Consider the following 16635-nt stretch of genomic DNA (forward strand, 5'->3'; position numbering starts at 1 on the left):
GTGGCCGGGCCACCTCCGAGTGCCTTTCGGGGAGGCCGGGCCGGCTCCAAGTGCCTTTCGGGGCGGCCGGGCCGCCTCCGAGTGCCTTTCGGGGCATCTGGGGAGGCTCCGAGTGCCTTTCGGGGCGTCCGGGGAGGCTCCGAGTGCCTTTCGGAGCGGCCGGGGAGGCTCCGAGTGCCTTTTGGGGCGGCCGGGGATTCTCCGAGTGCCTTTTGGGGCAGCCGGACAGGCTCTGAGTGCCTTTCGGAGCGGCCGGGGAGGCTCTGAGTGTCTTTCGGGGAGGCCGGGTCTCCTCCGAGTGCCTTTCGGGGCTGCCGGGCCGCCTCCGAGTGCCTTTGGGGGCGGCCGGGGAGGCTCCGAGTGCCTTTGTGGCGGCCGGGGAGGCTCCGAGTGCCTTTTTGGGCGGCCGGGCAGGCTCTGAGTGCCTTTCGGGGAGTCCGGGCCACCTCCGAGTGCCTTTCGGGGCGGCCGGGCAGGCTTCCGAGTGCCTTTCGGGGTGGCCGGGTAGGCTCTGAGTGCCTTTCAGGGTGGCCGGGGAGGCTCCGAGTGCCTTTCGGGGAGGCTGGGCCACCTCCGAGTGCCTTTTGGGGCGGCAGGGCCGCCTCCGAGTGCCTTTCGGGGCGGCCGGGGAGGCTCCGAGTGCCTTTCGGGGCGGCCGGGCAGGCTCTGATTGCCTTTCGGGGTGGCCGGGCCGCCTCCGAGTGCCTTTCGTTGTGGCCGGGCCACCTACGAGTGCCTTTCGGGGCATCCGGGGAGGCTCCGAGTGCCTTTCGGGGTGGCCGGGGAGGCTCCGAGTGCCTTTTGGGGCGGCCGGGGAGGCTCCGAGTGCCTTTCGGGGCAGCCTGCCCACCTCCGAGTGCCTTTCGGGGTGGCCGGACAGGCTCCGAGTGCCTTTTGGGGCGTCCGGGCAGGCTCCGAATGCCTTTCGGGGAGGACGGGCCGCCTCCGAGTGCCTTTCGGGGAGGACGGGCCGCCTCCGAGTGCCTTTGTGGGCGGCCGGGCAGGCTCCGAGTGCCTTTCGGGGCGGCCAGGCCGCCTCCGAGTGCCTTTGTGGGCGGCTGGCGAGGCTCCGAGTGCCTGTTGGGGCGGCCGGGGAGGCTCCGATTGCCTTTCGGGGTGGCCGGGCTGCCTCCGAGTGCCTTTCGGGGCGGCCGGGCTGCCTCCGAGTGCCTTTGTGGGCGGCCGGGGAGGCTCCGAGTGTCTTTCGGGGCGGCCGGGCCGCCTCCGAGTGCCTTTGTGGGCGGCCGGGGAGGCTCCGAGTGCCTTTCGGGGCGGCCGGGGAGGCTCCGAGTGCCTTTCGGGGAGTCCGGGCCACCTCCGAGTGCCTTTCGGGGCGGCCGGGCCGCCTCCGAGTGCCTTTCGGGGCATCTGGGGAGGCTCCGAGTGCCTTTGTGGGCGGCCGGGGAGGCTCCGATTGCCTTTTGGGGCAGCCGGGCCGCCTCTGAGTGTCTTTCGGGGCAGCCAGGCCGGCTCCGAGTGCGTTTGTGGGTGTCCGGTCCGCCTCCGAGTGCCTTTTGGGACGGCCGGGGAGGCTCCGAGTGCCTTTGTGGCGGCCGGGGAGGCTCCGAGTGCCTGTCGGGGCGGCCGGGAAGCTCCGAATGCCTTTCGGGGCGGCCGGGCAGGCTCCGAGTGGCTTTCAGTGCGGCCGGGCTGCCTCCGAGTGCCTTTCGGGGCGGCCGGGCCACCTCCGAGTGCCTTTCGGGGAGGACGGGCCGCCTCCGAGTGCCTTTCAGGGCGGCCGGGGAGGCTCCGAGTGCCTTTCGGGTTGACTGGTCCGGCTCCGAGTGCCTTTCGGGGCGGCCGTGCCGCCTCCGAGTGCCTTTCGGGGTGGCCGGGGAGGCTCCGAGTGCCTTTTGGGGCGGCCCAGTCGCCTCCGAGTGCCTTTTGGGGCGGTCGGCGAGGCTCCGAGTGCCTTTGTGGGCGGCTGGCGAGGCTCTGCCTGCCTTTCGCGGTGGCCGGGGAGGCTCCGAGTGACTTTGTGGGCGGCTGGGGAGGCTCCGAGTGCCTTTCGGGGCGGCCGGGAAGGCTCCGAGTGCCTTTGTGGGCGGCCAGGGAGGCTCCGAGTGCCTTTCGGGGCGGCTGGGCAGGCTCCGAGTGCCTTTGTGGGCGGCCGGGCCGCCTCCGAGTGCCTTTCGGGGCATCCGGGGAGGCTCCGAGTGCCTTTGTGGGCGGCCGGGGATGCTTCGAGTGCCTTTTGGGGCGGCCGTGGATGCTCCGAGTGCCTTTTTGGGCGGCCGTGGAGGCTCCGAGTGCCTTTCGGGGTGGCCGGGGAGGCTCCGAGTGCCTTTCGGGGCGGCCCGGGAGGCTCCGAGTGCCTTTCAGGGAGGCTGGGCAGGCTCCGAGTGCCTTTCGGGGAGTCCGGACAGGCTCCGAGTGCCTTTCGGGGAGTCCGGGCAGGCTCCGAGTGCCTTTCGGGGCGGCCGGGGAGGCTCCGAGTGCCTTTGTGGGCGGCTGGCGAGGCTCCGAGTGCGTGTTGGGGCGGTCGGGGAGGCTCCGATTGCCTTTCGGGGTGGCCGGGCCGCCTCCGAGTGCCTTTCGGGGCGGCCGGGCCACCTCCGAGTGCCTTTGTGGGCGGCCGGGGAGGCTCCGAGTGTCTTTTGGGGCGGCCGGGCCGCCTCCGAGTGCCTTTGTGGGCGGCCGGGGAGGCTCCGAGTGCCTTTCGGGGTGGCCGGGCCGCCTCCGAGTGCCTTTCGGGGAGTCCGGGCCACCTCCGAGTGCCTTTCGGGGCGGCCGGGCCGCCTCCGAGTGCCTTTCGGGGCATCTGGGGAGGCTCCGAGTGCCTTTCGGGGCGGCCGGGGAGGCTCCGAGTGCCTTTCGGGGAGTCCGGGCCACCTCCGAGTGCTTTTCGGGGCGGCCGGGCCGCCTCCGAGTGCCTTTCGGGGCATCTGGGGAGGCTCCGAGTGCCTTTCGGGGCGTCCGGGGAGGCTCCGAGTGCCTTTCGGAGCGGCCGGGGAGGCTCCGAGTGCTTTCGGGGCCTCCGGGGAGGCTCCGAGTGCCTTTCGGGGCAGCCTGGCCACCTCCGAGTGCCTTTTTGGGCGGCCTGGAAGGCTCCGAGTGCCTTTCGGGGAGGCCGGGGAGGCTCCGAGTGCCTTTCGGGGCGGCCGGGGAGGCTCCGAGTGCCTTTCGGGGAGTCTGGGCCACCTCCGAGTGCCTTTCGGGGAGGCCGGGCCGCCTCCGAGTGCCTTTCGGGGAGGCCGGGCAGGCTCCGAGTGCCTTTCGGGGTGGCCGGGCCGCCTCTGAGTGTCTTTCAGGGCAGCCAGGCCGCCTCCGAGTGCCTTTCAGGGTGGCCGGGCCGCCTCCGAGTGCCTTTCGGGACGGCCGGGGAGGCTCCGAGTGCCTTTGTGGCGGCCGGGGAGGCTCCGAGTTGCCTGTTGGGGCGACCGGGAAGCTCCGAATGCCTTTCAGGGTGGCCGGGCAGGCTCCGAGTGCCTTTGTGGGCGTCCGGTGGGCCTCCGAGTGCCTTTCGGGGAGGACGGGCCGCCTCCGAGTGCCTTTCAGGGCGGCCGGGGAGACTCCGAGTGCCTTTGTGGCGGCCGGACCACCTCTGAGTGCCTTTCAGGGCGGCAGGGGATGCTTCGAGTGCCTTTCGGGGCGGCCGGTGAGCCTCCGAGTGCCTTTGGGGGTGGCCGGCGAGGCTCCGAGTGCCTTTCGGGGCGGCCCAGTCGCCTCCGAGTGCCTTTGTGGGCGGCTGGGGAGGCTCCGAGTGCCTTTGTGGGCGGCCAGGGAGGCTCCGAGTGCCTTTCGGGGCGGCCCAGTCGCCTCCGAGTGCCTTTCGGGGCGGCCGGGAAGGCTCCGAGTGCCTTTGTGGGCGGCCAGGGAGGCTCCGAGTGCCTTTCGGGGCGGCTGGGCAGGCTCCGAGTGCCTTTCGGGGCGGCCGGGCCGCCTCCGAGTGCCTTTGTGGGCATCCGGGGAGGCTCCGAGTGCCTTTGTGGGCGGCCGGGGATGCTTCGAGTGCCTTTCGGGGCGGCCGGGGATGCTTCGAGTGCCTTTGTGGGCGGCCGTGGAGGCTCCGAGTGCCTTTCGGGGTGGCCGGGGAGGCTCCGAGTGCCTTTTGGGGCGGCCCGGGAGGCTCCGAGTGCCTTTCAGGGAGGCTGGGCAGGCTCCGAGTGCCTTTCGGGGAGTCCGGGCAGGCTCCGAGTGCCTTTCGGGGCGGCCGGGGAGGCTCCGAGTGCCTTTCGGGGCGGCCGGGGAGGCTCCGAGTGCCTTTCAGGGCCACCGGGGAGGCTCCGAGTGCCTTTCGGGGCGGCCGGGGAGGCTCCGAGTGCCTTTCGGGGCGGCCGGCGAGGCCCCAAGTGCCTTTCGGGGAGGCCGGGGAGGCTCCGAGTGCCTTTCGGGGTGGCTGGGGAGGCTCCGAGAGCCTTTCGGAGCGGCCGGGCAGGCTTCGAGTGCCTTTCGGGGCGGCCCGGCCACCTCCGAGTGCCTTTCGGGGCGGCCGGGGAGGCTCCGAGTGCCTTTGTGGGCGGCCGGGCAGGCTCCGATTGCCTTTTGGGGCAGCCGGGCCGCCTCTGAGTGTCTTTCGGGGCAGCCAGGCCGGCTCCGAGTGCGTTTGTGGGTGTCCGGTCCGCCTCCGAGTGCCTTTTGGGACGGCCGGGGAGACTCCGAGTGCCTGTCGGGGCGGCCGGGAAGCTCCGAATGCCTTTCGGGGCGGCCGGGCAGGCTCCGAGTGGCTTTCAGTGCGGCCGGGCTGCCTCCGAGTGCCTTTCGGGGCGGCCGGGCCACCTCCGAGTGCCTTTCGGGGAGGACGGGCCGCCTCCGAGTGCCTTTCAGGGCGGCCGGGGAGGCTCCGAGTGCCTTTCGGGTTGACTGGTCCGGCTCCGAGTGCCTTTCGGGGCGGCCGTGCCGCCTCCGAGTGCCTTTCGGGGTGGCTGGGGAGGCTCCGAGTGCCTTTTGGGGCGGCTGGGGATGCTCCGAGTGCCTTTTGGGGCGGTCGGCGAGGCTCCGAGTGCCTTTGTGGGCGGCTGGCGAGGCTCTGCCTGCCTTTCGCAGTGGACGGGGAGGCTCCGAGTGACTTTGTGGGCGGCCGGCGAGGCTCCGAGTGCCTTTGTGGGCGGCCAGGGAGGCTCCGAGTGCCTTTCGGGGCGGACGGGGAGGCTCCGAGTGCCTTTCGGGGCGGCCGGGCCGCCTCCGAGTGCATTTCGCGGTGGCCGGGCAGGCTCCGAGTGCCTTTCGGGTTGGCTGGTCCGGCTCCAAGTGCCTTTTGGGGAGGCCGGGCTGCCTCCGATTGCCTTTCGGGGCGGTCGGGCCGGCTCCGAGTGCCTTTCGGGGCGGCCGTTCTCCCTCCGAGTGCCTTTCGGGGTGGCCGGGGAGGCTCCGAGTGCCTTTCGGTGTGGCTGGGCTGCCTCCGAGTGCCTTTCGGGGCGGCCGGGGAGGCTCCGAGTGCCTTTCGGGGTGGCCAGGCCGGCTCCGAGTGCCTTTCGGGGTGTCCGGGGAGGCTCCGAGTGCCTTTCGGGGTGGCCGGGCCGCCTCCGACTGCCTTTCGGGGCGGCCGGGCCGCCTCCGAGTGCCTTTCGGGGCGGTCGGGCCGCCTCCGAGTGCCTTTTAGGGCGGCCGGCCGCCTCCGAGTGCCTTTCGGGGTGGCCGGGGAGGCTCCGAGTGCCTTTCGGGGCGGCCGGGCTGCCTCCGAGTGCCTTTCGGGGTGGCCGGGGAGGGTCCGAGTGCCTTTCGGGGCGGCCGGGCAGGCTCCGAGTGCCTTTCGGGGCGGCCGGGGAGGCTCCGAGTGCCTTTCGGGGAGGCCGGGCCGCCTCCGAGTGCCTTTCGTTGTGGCCGGGCCACCTCCGAGTGCCTTTCGGGGTGGCCGGGCCGCCTCCGAGTGCCTTTCGTTGTGGCCGGGCCACCTACGAGTGCCTTTCGGGGCATCTGGGGAGGCTCCGAGTGCCTTTCGGGGCGTCCGGGGAGGCTCCGAGTGCCTTTTGGGGCGGCCGGGGAGGCTCCGAGTGCCTTTCGGGGCAGCCTGCCCACCTCCGAGTGCCTTTCGGGGTGGCCGGACAGGCTCCGAGTGCCTTTTGGGGCGTCCGGGCAGGCTCCGAATGCCTTTCGGGGAGGACGGGCCGCCTCCGAGTGCCTTTCGGGGAGGACGGGCCGCCTCCGAGTGCCTTTGTGGGCGGCCGGGCAGGCTCCGAGTGCCTTTCGGGGCGGCCAGGCCGCCTCCGAGTGCCTTTGTGGGCGGCTGGCGAGGCTCCGAGTGCCTGTTGGGGCGGCCGGGGAGGCTCCGATTGCCTTTCGGGGTGGCCGGGCCGCCTCCGAGTGCCTTTCGGGGCGGCCGGGCTGCCTCCGAGTGCCTTTGTGGGCGGCCGGGGAGGCTCCGAGTGTCTTTCGGGGCGGCCGGGCCGCCTCCGAGTGCCTTTGTGGGCGGCCGGGGAGGCTCCGAGTGCCTTTCGGGGCGGCCGGGGAGGCTCCGAGTGCCTTTCGGGGAGTCCGGGCCACCTCCGAGTGCCTTTCGGGGCGGCCGGGCCGCCTCCGAGTGCCTTTCGGGGCATCTGGGGAGGCTCCGAGTGCCTTTGTGGGCGGCCGGGGAGGCTCCAAGTGCCTTTCGGGGAGTCCGGGCCACCTCCGAGTGCTTTTCGGGGCGGCCGGGCCGCCTCCGAGTGCCTTTCGGGGCATCTGGGGAGGCTCCGAGTGCCTTTCGGGGCGTCCGGGGAGGCTCCGCGTGCCTTTCGGAGCGGCCGGGGAGGCTCCGAGTGCTTTCGGGGCGGCCGGGGAGGCTCCGAGTGCCTTTCGGGGCAGCCTGGCCACCTCCGAGTGCCTTTTTGGGCGGCCTGGAAGGCTCCGAGTGCCTTTCGGGGCAGCCGGGGAGGCTCCGAGTGCCTTTCGGGGAGTCCGGGCCACCTCCGAGTGCCTTTCGGGGAGGCCGGGCCGCCTCCGAGTGCCTTTCGGGGAGGCCGGGCAGGCTCCGAGTGCCTTTCGGGGCGGCCGGGCCGCCTCTGAGTGTCTTTCAGGGTAGCCAGGCCGCCTCCGAGTGCCTTTCAGGGTGGCCGGGCCGCCTCCGAGTGCCTTTCGGGACGGCTGGGGAGGCTCCGAGTGCCTTTGTGGCAGCCGGGGAGGCTCCGAGTTGCCTGTTGGGGCGGCCGGGAAGCTCCGAATGCCTTTCAGGGTGGCCGGGCAGGCTCCGAGTGCCTTTGTGGGCGTCCGGTGGGCCTCCGAGTGCCTTTCGGGGAGGACGGGCCGCCTCCGAGTGCCTTTCAGGGCGGCCGGGGAGGCTCCGAGTGCCTTTGTGGCGGCCGGACCGCCTCTGAGTGCCTTTCGGGGCGGCAGGGGATGCTTCGAGTGCCTTTCGGGGCGGCCGGTGAGCCTCTGAGTGCCTTTGGGGGTGGCCGGCGAGGCTCCGAGTGCCTTTCGGGGCGGCCCAGTCGCCTCCGAGTGCCTTTGTGGGCGGCTGGGGAGGCTCCGAGTGCCTTTGTGGGCGGCCAGGGCGGCTCCGAGTGCCTTTCGGGGCGGCCCAGTCGCCTCCGAGTGCCTTTGTGGGCGGCTGGGGAGGCTCCGAGTGCCTTTGTGGGCGGCCGGGAAGGCTCCGAGTGCCTTTGTGGGCGGCCAGGGAGGCTCCGAGTGCCTTTCGGGGCGGCTGGGCAGGCTCCGAGTGCCTTTCGGGGCGGCCGGGCCGCCTCCGAGTGCCTTTCGGGGCATCCGGGGAGGCTCCGAGTGCCTTTGTGGGCGGCCGGGGAGGCTCCGAGTGCCTTTCGGGGCGGCCGGGGATGCTTCGAGTGCCTTTCGGGGCGGCCGTGGAGGCTCCGAGTGCCTTTCGGGGTGGCCGGGGAGGCTCCGAGTGCCTTTTGGGGCGGCCCGGGAGGCTCCGAGTGCCTTTCAGGGAGGCCGGGGAGGCTCCGAGTGCCTTTCGGGGAGTCCGGGCAGGCTCCGAGTGCCTTTCGGGGAGTCCGGGCAGGCTCCGAGTGCCTTTCGGGGCGGCCGGGGAGGCTCCGAGTGCCTTTCGGGGCTTCCGGGGAGGCTCCGAGTGCCTTTCAGGGCCACCGGGGAGGCTCCGAGTGCCTTTCGGGGCGGCCGGCGAGGCTCCGAGTGCCTTTCGGGGCAGCCTGGCCACCTCCGAGTGCCTTTGTGAGCGGCCTGGAAGGCTCCGAGTGCCTTTGTGGGCGTCCGGGGAGGCTCCGAGTGCCTTTCGGGGCGGCCGGCGAGGCCCCAAGTGCCTTTCGGGGAGGCCGGGGAGGCTCCGAGTGCCTTTCGGGGTGGCTGGGGAGGCTCCGAGAGCCTTTCGGAGCGGCCGGGCAGGCTTCGAGTGCCTTTCGGGGCGGCCCGGCCACCTCCGAGTGCCTTTCGGGGCGGCCGGGGAGGCTCCGAGTGCCTTTGTGGGCGGCCGGGGAGGCTCCGATTGCCTTTTGGGGCAGCCGGGCCGCCTCTGAGTGTCTTTCGGGGCAGCCAGGCCGGCTCCGAGTGCGTTTGTGGGTGTCCGGTCCGCCTCCGAGTGCCTTTTGGGACGGCCGGGGAGACTCCGAGTGCCTGTCGGGGCGGCCGGGAAGCTCCGAATGCCTTTCGGGGCGGCCGGGCAGGCTCCGAGTGGCTTTCAGTGCGGCCGGGCTGCCTCCGAGTGCCTTTCGGGGCGGCCGGGCCACCTCCGAGTGCCTTTCGGGGAGGACGGGCCGCCTCCGAGTGCCTTTCAGGGCGGCCGGGGAGGCTCCGAGTGCCTTTCGGGTTGACTGGTCCGGCTCCGAGTGCCTTTCGGGGCGGCCGTGCCGCCTCCGAGTGCCTTTCGGGGTGGCTGGGGAGGCTCCGAGTGCCTTTTGGGGCGGCTGGGGATGCTCCGAGTGCCTTTTGGGGCGGTCGGCGAGGCTCCGAGTGCCTTTGTGGGCGGCTGGCGAGGCTCTGCCTGCCTTTCGCAGTGGACGGGGAGGCTCCGAGTGACTTTGTGGGCGGCCGGCGAGGCTCCGAGTGCCTTTGTGGGCGGCCAGGGAGGCTCCGAGTGCCTTTCGGGGCGGACGGGGAGGCTCCGAGTGCCTTTCGGGGCGGCCGGGGAGGCTCCGAGTGCATTTCGCGGTGGCCGGGCAGGCTCCGAGTGCCTTTCGGGTTGGCTGGTCCGGCTCCAAGTGCCTTTTGGGGAGGCCGGGCCGCCTCCGATTGCCTTTCGGGGCGGTCGGGCCGGCTCCGAGTGCCTTTCGGGGCGGCCGTTCTCCCTCCGAGTGCCTTTCGGGGTGGCCGGGGAGGCTCCGAGTGCCTTTCGGTGTGGCTGGGCTGCCTCCGAGTGCCTTTCGGGGCGGCCGGGGAGGCTCCGAGTGCCTTTCTGGGTGGCCAGGCCGGCTCCGAGTGCCTTTGTGGGTGTCCGGGGAGGCTCCGAGTGCCTTTCGGGGTGGCCGGGCCGCCTCCGACTGCCTTTCGGGGCGGCCGGGGAGGCTCCGAGTGCCTTTGTGGGCGGCCGGGGACGTTCCAAGTGCCTTTCGGGGCGGCCGGGCCGCCTCCGAGTGCCTTTCGGGGCGGTCGGGCCGCCTCCGAGTGCCTTTTAGGGCGGCCGGCCGCCTCCGAGTGCCTTTCGGGGTGGCCGGGGAGGCTCCGAGTGCCTTTCGGGGCGGCCGGGCTGCCTCCGAGTGCCTTTCGGGGCAGCCGGGGAGGGTCCGAGTGCCTTTCGGGGCGGCCGGGCAGGCTCTGAGTGCCTTTCGGGGCGGCCGGGGAGGCTCCGAGTGCCTTTCGGGGAGGCCGGGCCGCCTCCGAGTGCCTTTCGTTGTGGCCGGGCCACCTCCGAGTGCCTTTCGGGGAGGCCGGGCCGGCTCCAAGTGCCTTTCGGGGCGGCCGGGCCGCCTCCGAGTGCCTTTCGGGGCATCTGGGGAGGCTCCGAGTGCCTTTCGGGGCGTCCGGGGAGGCTCCGAGTGCCTTTCGGAGCGGCCGGGGAGGCTCCGAGTGCGTTTCGGGGCGGCCGGGGATTCTCCGAGTGCCTTTTGGGGCAGCCGGACAGGCTCTGAGTGCCTTTCGGAGCGGCCGGGGAGGCTCTGAGTGTCTTTCGGGGAGGCCGGGTCTCCTCCGAGTGCCTTTCGGGGCTGCCGGGGATGCTTCGAGTGCCTTTCGGGGCGGCCGTGGAGGCTCCGAGTGCCTTTCGGGGTGGCCGGGGAGGCTCCGAGTGCCTTTTGGGGCGGCCCGGGAGGCTCCGAGTGCCTTTCAGGGAGGCCGGGGAGGCTCCGAGTGCCTTTCGGGGAGTCCGGGCAGGCTCCGAGTGCCTTTCGGGGAGTCCGGGCAGGCTCCGAGTGCCTTTCGGGGCGGCCGGGGAGGCTCCGAGTGCCTTTCGGGGCTTCCGGGGAGGCTCCGAGTGCCTTTCAGGGCCACCGGGGAGGCTCCGAGTGCCTTTCGGGGCGGCCGGCGAGGCTCCGAGTGCCTTTCGGGGCAGCCTGGCCACCTCCGAGTGCCTTTGTGAGCGGCCTGGAAGGCTCCGAGTGCCTTTGTGGGCGTCCGGGGAGGCTCCGAGTGCCTTTCGGGGCGGCCGGCGAGGCCCCAAGTGCCTTTCGGGGAGGCCGGGGAGGCTCCGAGTGCCTTTGTGGGTGGCTGGGGAGGCTCCGAGAGCCTTTCGGAGCGGCCGGGCAGGCTTCGAGTGCCTTTCGGGGCGGCCCGGCCACCTCCGAGTGCCTTTCGGGGCGGCCGGGGAGGCTCCGAGTGCCTTTGTGGGCGGCCGGGCAGGCTCCGATTGCCTTTTGGGGCAGCCGGGCCGCCTCTGAGTGTCTTTCGGGGCAGCCAGGCCGGCTCCGAGTGCGTTTGTGGGTATCCGGTCCGCCTCCGAGTGCCTTTTGGGACGGCCGGGGAGACTCCGAGTGCCTTTGTGGCGGCCGGGGAGGCTCCGAGTGCCTGTCGGGGCGGCCGGGAAGCTCCGAATGCCTTTCGGGGTGGCCGGGCAGGCTCCGAGTGGCTTTCAGGGCGGCCGGGGAGGCTCTGAGTGCCTTTCGGGTTGACTGGTCCGGCTCCGAGTGCCTTTCGGGGTGGCCGTGCCGCCTCCGAGTGCCTTTCGGGGTGGCCGGGGAGGCTCCGAGTGCCTTTTGGGGCGGCCCAGTCGCCTCCGAGTGCCTTTTGGGGCGGTCGGCGAGGCTCCGAGTGCCTTTGTGGGCGGCTGGCGAGGCTCTGCCTGCCTTTCGCGGTGGCCGGGGAGGCTCCGAGTGACTTTGTGGGCGGCTGGGGAGGCTCCGAGTGCCTTTGTGGGCGGCCAGGGAGGCTCCGAGTGCCTTTCGGGGCGGACGGGGAGGCTCCGAGTGCCTTTCGGGGCGGCCGGTGAGGCTCCGAGTGCCTTTCGGGTTGGCTGGTCCGGCTCCGAGTGCCTTTCGGGGAGGCCGGGCCGCCTCCGATTGCCTTTCGGGGCGGCCGGGCCGGCTCCGAGTGCCTTTCGGGGAGGCCGTTCTCCCTCCAAGTGCCTTTCGGGGCTGCCGGGGAGGCTCCGAGTGCCTTTTGGTGTGGCTGGGCTGCCTCCGAGTGCCTTTCGGGGCGGCCGGGGAGGCTCCGAGTGCCTTTCTGGGTGGCCAGGCCGGCTCCGAGTGCCTTTCGGGGTGTCCGGGGAGGCTCCGAGTGCCTTTCGGGGTGGCCGGGCCGCCTCCGAGTGCCTTTCGGGGCGGCCGGGGAGTCTCCGAGTGCCTTTGTGGGCGGCCGGGGAGGCTCCAAGTGCCTTTTGGGGAGGCCGGGGAGGCTCCGAGTGCCTTTCGGGGCGGCCGGGCCGCCTCCGAGTGCCTTTCGGGGCGGTCGGGCCGCCTCCGAGTGCCTTTGTGGGCGGCCGGCCCGCTCCGAGTGCCTTTCGGGGTGGCCGGGGAGGCTCCGAGTGCCTTTCGGGGCGGCCGGGTTGCCTCCGAGTGCCTTTCGGGGCAGCCGGGGAGGGTCCGAGTGCCTTTCGGGGCGGCCGGGCAGGCTCCGAGTGCCTTTCGGGGCGGCCGGGCCGCCTCCGAGTGCCTTTCGGGGCGGTCGGGCCGCCTCCGAGTGCCTTTGTGGGCGGCCGGCCCGCTCCGAGTGCCTTTCGGGGTGGCCGGGGAGGCTCCGAGTGCCTTTCGGGGCGGCCGGGCTGCCTCCGAGTGCCTTTCGGGGCAGCCGGGGAGGGTCCGAGTGCCTTTCGGGGCGGCCGGGCAGGCTCCGAGTGCCTTTCGGGGCGGCCGGGGAGGCTCCGAGTGCCTTTCGGGGCGGCCGGGGATTCTCCGAATGCCTTTTGGGCAGCCGGGCAGGCTCTGAGTGCCTTTCGGAGCGGCCGGGGAGGCTCTGAGTGTCTTTCGGGGAGGCCGGGTCTCCTCCGAGTGCCTTTCGGGGCTGCCGGGCCGCCTCCGAGTGCCTTTGGGGGCGGCCGGGGAGGCTCCGAGTGCCTTTGTGGCGGCCAGGGAGGCTCCGAGTGCCTTTCGGGGCAGCCAGGGAGGCTCCGAATGCCTTTCAGAGCAGCCGGGCCTCCTCTGAGTGCCTTTGTGAGCGGCCGGGGAGGCTCCGAGTGCCTTTTGGGGTGGCCCTGCCCCCTCCGAGTGCCTTTCGGGGAGGCCGGGCCACCTCCGAGTGCCTTTCGGGGCGGCCGGGCCGCCTCCGAGTGCCTTTCGGGGCGGCCAGGTCGCCTCCGAGTGCCTCTGTGGGCGGCCGGGGAGGCTCCGAGTGCCTTTTGGGGCGGCCGGGGAGGCTCCGAGTGCCTTTCGGGGAGGCCGGGCAGGCTCCGAGTGCCTTTCGGGGCGGCCGGGCAGGCCTCCGAGTGCCTTTTGGGGCGGCCAGGGAGGCTCCGAGTGCCTTTCGGGGTGGCCGGGGAGGCTCCGGGTGCCTTTCGGGGTGGCCGGGCCGCTCCGAGTGTCTTTTGAGGAGGTTGGGGAGGCTCCGAGTGCCATTCGCGGCGGTCGGGGAGGCTCCGAGTGCCTTTCGGAGCGGCCGGGGAGGCTCTGAGTGCCTTTCAGGGCGGCCGTTCCCCCTCTGAATGCCTTTCGGGGCGGATGGGCCCTTCTCAGTGACTTTCGGTGCGGCCGGGGTGGCTCCGAGTGCCTTTGTGGGCGGCAATGGATGCTCCCCATGTGTGGGCCTGCACATGCTAGGCAGGCGTTGGAGAAGAGTGGCTGCTCTAGTGGGAAAGTGTGAGGAGGGCAGTCGTAAGTTGGAGTAGGGTAGGGAAAGGAGGGCGGGAGTGCTTGTAGGAGTGCCATAGGCATTTCAGGGCCAAAAGGGTGGAGGCAATGGTGCTCTCCGTGTGGGCCTGCACATGTTCGGCAGGCGTTGGAGGAGAGTGGCTGCTCCAGTCAGAAAGTGTGAGGAGGGCTGTCGGAAGTTGGAGTAGGGTAGGGAAAGGAGGGAGGGAGTGGTTGTGGGAGAGCCGTAGGCATGTCAGGACAAAAAAGGTGGAGGTAATGGTGCTCCCCGTGTGGACCTGTTTTTGGTAGGCAGGCGTTGGAGGAGAGTGGCTTCTCCAGGAAGAAAGTGTGAGGAGGGCAGTGGTAAGTTGTTAGAGGTGAGGGGAAGGAGGGAGGGAGTGCTTGTAGGAGTGCCATAGGCATGTCAGGGCCAAAAGGGTGGAGGCAATGGTGCTCCCCGTGTGGGCCTGCACATGTTCGGCAGGCGTTGGAGGAGAGTGGCTGCTCCAGTCAGAAAGTGTGAGGAGGGCTGTCGGAAGTTGGAGTAGGGTAGGGAAAGGAGGATTGGAGTGCTTGTGGGAGAGCCGTAGGCATGTCAGGGCCAAAAGGGTGGAGGCCATGATGCTCCTCGTGTGGACCTATTGTTGGTAGACAGGCGCTGGAGGAGAGTGGCTGCTGTAAAAGGAAATTGTGAGGAGGGCAGTGGTAAGTTGTAGGAGGTGAGGGGAAGGAGGACGTGAGTGCTTGTGGGAGAGCCGTAGGCATGTCAGGGCTAAAAGGGTGGAGGCAATGGTGCTCTTCGTGTGGTCCTGCAATGTTAGGCAGGCGTTGGAGGAGAGTGGCTGCTGCAGTCCGAAAGTGTGAGGAGGGTAGTCGTAATCTGGAGTGCCATACTCCTGCTCCCAGGCCACCCGCGGGCGGCTGGGGGGGGGTCTCTCCGCCATCCTGCAGCACGGAGCAGAGGCAGGAGGGGGACACTTGTTTAATGCAGAGCTGGGGAGGGTCCCCACGGGGGTGGGGGCAGCGCAGTCAAAAGTCCCCGCAACCTGGAGCCAGCTCTCCTGTGCCTCAGCCCTTGCCGCAAGGTCCTGCCCCCGCCACGGCCGAGGGCCCCCGCAGCCCCGTGGCACTGCCGAGCCCAGCCCCGTCGCTCTCACCCGCAGCAGGAGCTGGCAAGGCCTCGGCAAACGCCTCGACTCCGCGGGGCTGCCGGGGCGGCAGGGAAAGACGCGGCTGCGCTCGGGGGCTCCTCCTCGAGCTCCACGCGCTCCTGCCCTCTCCCGTCGCCGTCCGCCCGGACACTGCCTGCACCTGACAGCGCTGCCGGTGTCACAATGGGGGGGGTCACAATGGCCCCGCCGGGGGCGGCTCTGAGGTCACCTCTGCTGCGCGAGCTGCTCCAGCAGCAGCAGCCGGCGCCGCCAGGGGCTCCAGGGCCGCAGCGCGGCCGCCCCGGGCAGGAGGGAGCTGGGGCAGGGCAGGGCGAGGCAGCTCGAGGGGCCGCGCGCGGCTCCGCATGGCCAGCTCCCTCCTCTTTCATCCCCGGCTGCCCACGCCTGGCCGCACTCACCTGCTCACCACTAACCACCAGCACCACCTCAAAACCTGACCCCACCGTACCTCTTGCCCCAATCCCCTCCTCTCATCCCTCACCCCAAACTCTAACCCTCCAGCCACAACCCAGACCTCCAACCCCTTTCCCTAACTCTTGCTCCAGCCCTCACCGGCATCTCCAACCCTCAGCCCTAGACAACAAATGCTAGCCGTCACCCCAGCCCTCACCCCTGCCATAGCCCACTCCCCCACAAAGCTAGCCAACACTCACAGCAAGCACCAGAAACCCGCAGCACAACCACCAAACCTCGCCCCACGCCTCACCCAACCCCTCACCCCATGCAGCCAGCTCTCGTCCCCAGCCCTGCCCTCAACACCAGCCCCCAAGCACCAACCCCAGGGAGATGCCCGAACCCCCACTGCCAGCCCCAACCCCTTCCCCAGCCGCCCTCCCCCTCGCACCAGCCCCCTACCCTGCAGCCCCGCCGCTCACCCTCACGCTCCCGCCGGGCCCCCTCGCGCCCCACCCCGGCAGGCAGAGGAAGGGCAGGACCGGGCCGTGCTGGGGCAGCTGAGCGTGGCAGGCACCGCTGCAGATGCTCTGCTCCAGCCCCGCTCCAGCAGGGGCACCTACAGCACGTTGCCCCACACCAGCACAGGCGGCTTTGCAGCTTCTCCTGCAGCGGAGACTCCACAGCCTCTCGGGGAACCTGCTCCACTGCTTAACTGCCCTCGCGGGGAAAAAGCGCTTTCCTGCGCTCAGGGGGAATTGCCTGCTTCGCCATTTTGGGCCACGGCAGCACCCAACTCCTGGGCCGGGGCCGGGGGTGGAGGGGCGGGGCCATGGCAGGGACGGGGCGCCAGCCGGGCCCCCCGCGCCGGCACAGGGAGCGCAGCAGGCTGCTGGGGCGCGGCCGTGGCGCAGACGCCCCCGCCGCACGCCCCTCGCCCACGGGCCCCGCCCGGGCCAGCCCCGGCCCCCGCGCACGCAGCAGGCCGCCGCCGCCGGGCCCTGCGCCACGCTGGCCCCGGCCGCGGCCGCAGGGACAGCCCGCCGGGCGGCCGTTGGGCGGCCTGCGTGTCGCTCACGGCTCACCCTGCCCCTCCCGGCCACCCATTCGCTCGCTGCCTCCCCTCGCTCCCCGATTGGCCGGGCGGGGGGCGGGCTCTCCACCCGCCCGCGGCAGCTGCTGGCGCCAAGCAGAAGCTGCAGCTCCGCTCTGTGGAGAAGAGGCGGCTGCAGAGAGCCGCTCGCTCTGCCCGCAGCCCCGCCGCCTCCGGGCAGCGTTCTCCTGCCCGGCACCTGGCCCCTTCTCTGCACGGCACAGGTTATTGGCCTTGCCAGTTCTGCTGGCCCCCGGGGCCGTGGCCGGGCTCCCAAGTGGGCGGAAAACCACACGGACGTCGGGCAAAGAGCTGGTGAGCAGCCTGGACTGCTTCAGGCTGGAGCACGTTATACGGCGTAGAAATTATGCCCTCCACTCCTGCAAGTAGGAGGATGTTGGCCCGTTCAGCTGGCACGGTTGGAGCTGGAAAAGGATGCCTGCCCGTTGTCTAAAAGAAATTGTTGTAAAACCTAAAACCTTTTCCCTGTGTTTTACAAAAGCCAAACAGCTAACCTCGTGTGAACTCAAGGAGCAATTTCTCTGGGAGGACTGTATGAAAACTGAGGGGTTTTTTTGTTGTTGTTGTTTTGAGGAGAAAAGCACTCTTTCTTTTCCAAACCCTTGAGTTGGTGTTCTTTGACCTTCATACGTGAGTCGATTTCAGCCTAGAAGGCTCTTTTCCCACCGGTAGGTGTTGATGTTGACAGAGGCACCGCTGTGCTTTCTAGTGTGGCATGCTAGCACCTATTCCAAGAAGTGGAACTCTCTCTGCTTATTGCGTTGTGGCCAAGCAATACATCCGCACAATGGAAGAAGGTTGAGGGCAGAAGCCTGGCTGTGACTGACCACAGGTGTTGCCAAGGAAGCTGGATGAATCTCAGCACAAAGGGCGCCACAGGCTGGCCTTTGTTTTAAGGCATGCCCTGGACTCCTGCAAGCACCTGAAGGCTGGAAGTCCATCCTTCCAGGAGCAGAAACGATGAGCAGTAGAG

This window comes from Struthio camelus, chromosome 9 (genome assembly GCF_040807025.1).
Source record: "Struthio camelus isolate bStrCam1 chromosome 9, bStrCam1.hap1, whole genome shotgun sequence".
Classification (NCBI taxonomy): domain Eukaryota; kingdom Metazoa; phylum Chordata; class Aves; order Struthioniformes; family Struthionidae; genus Struthio; species Struthio camelus.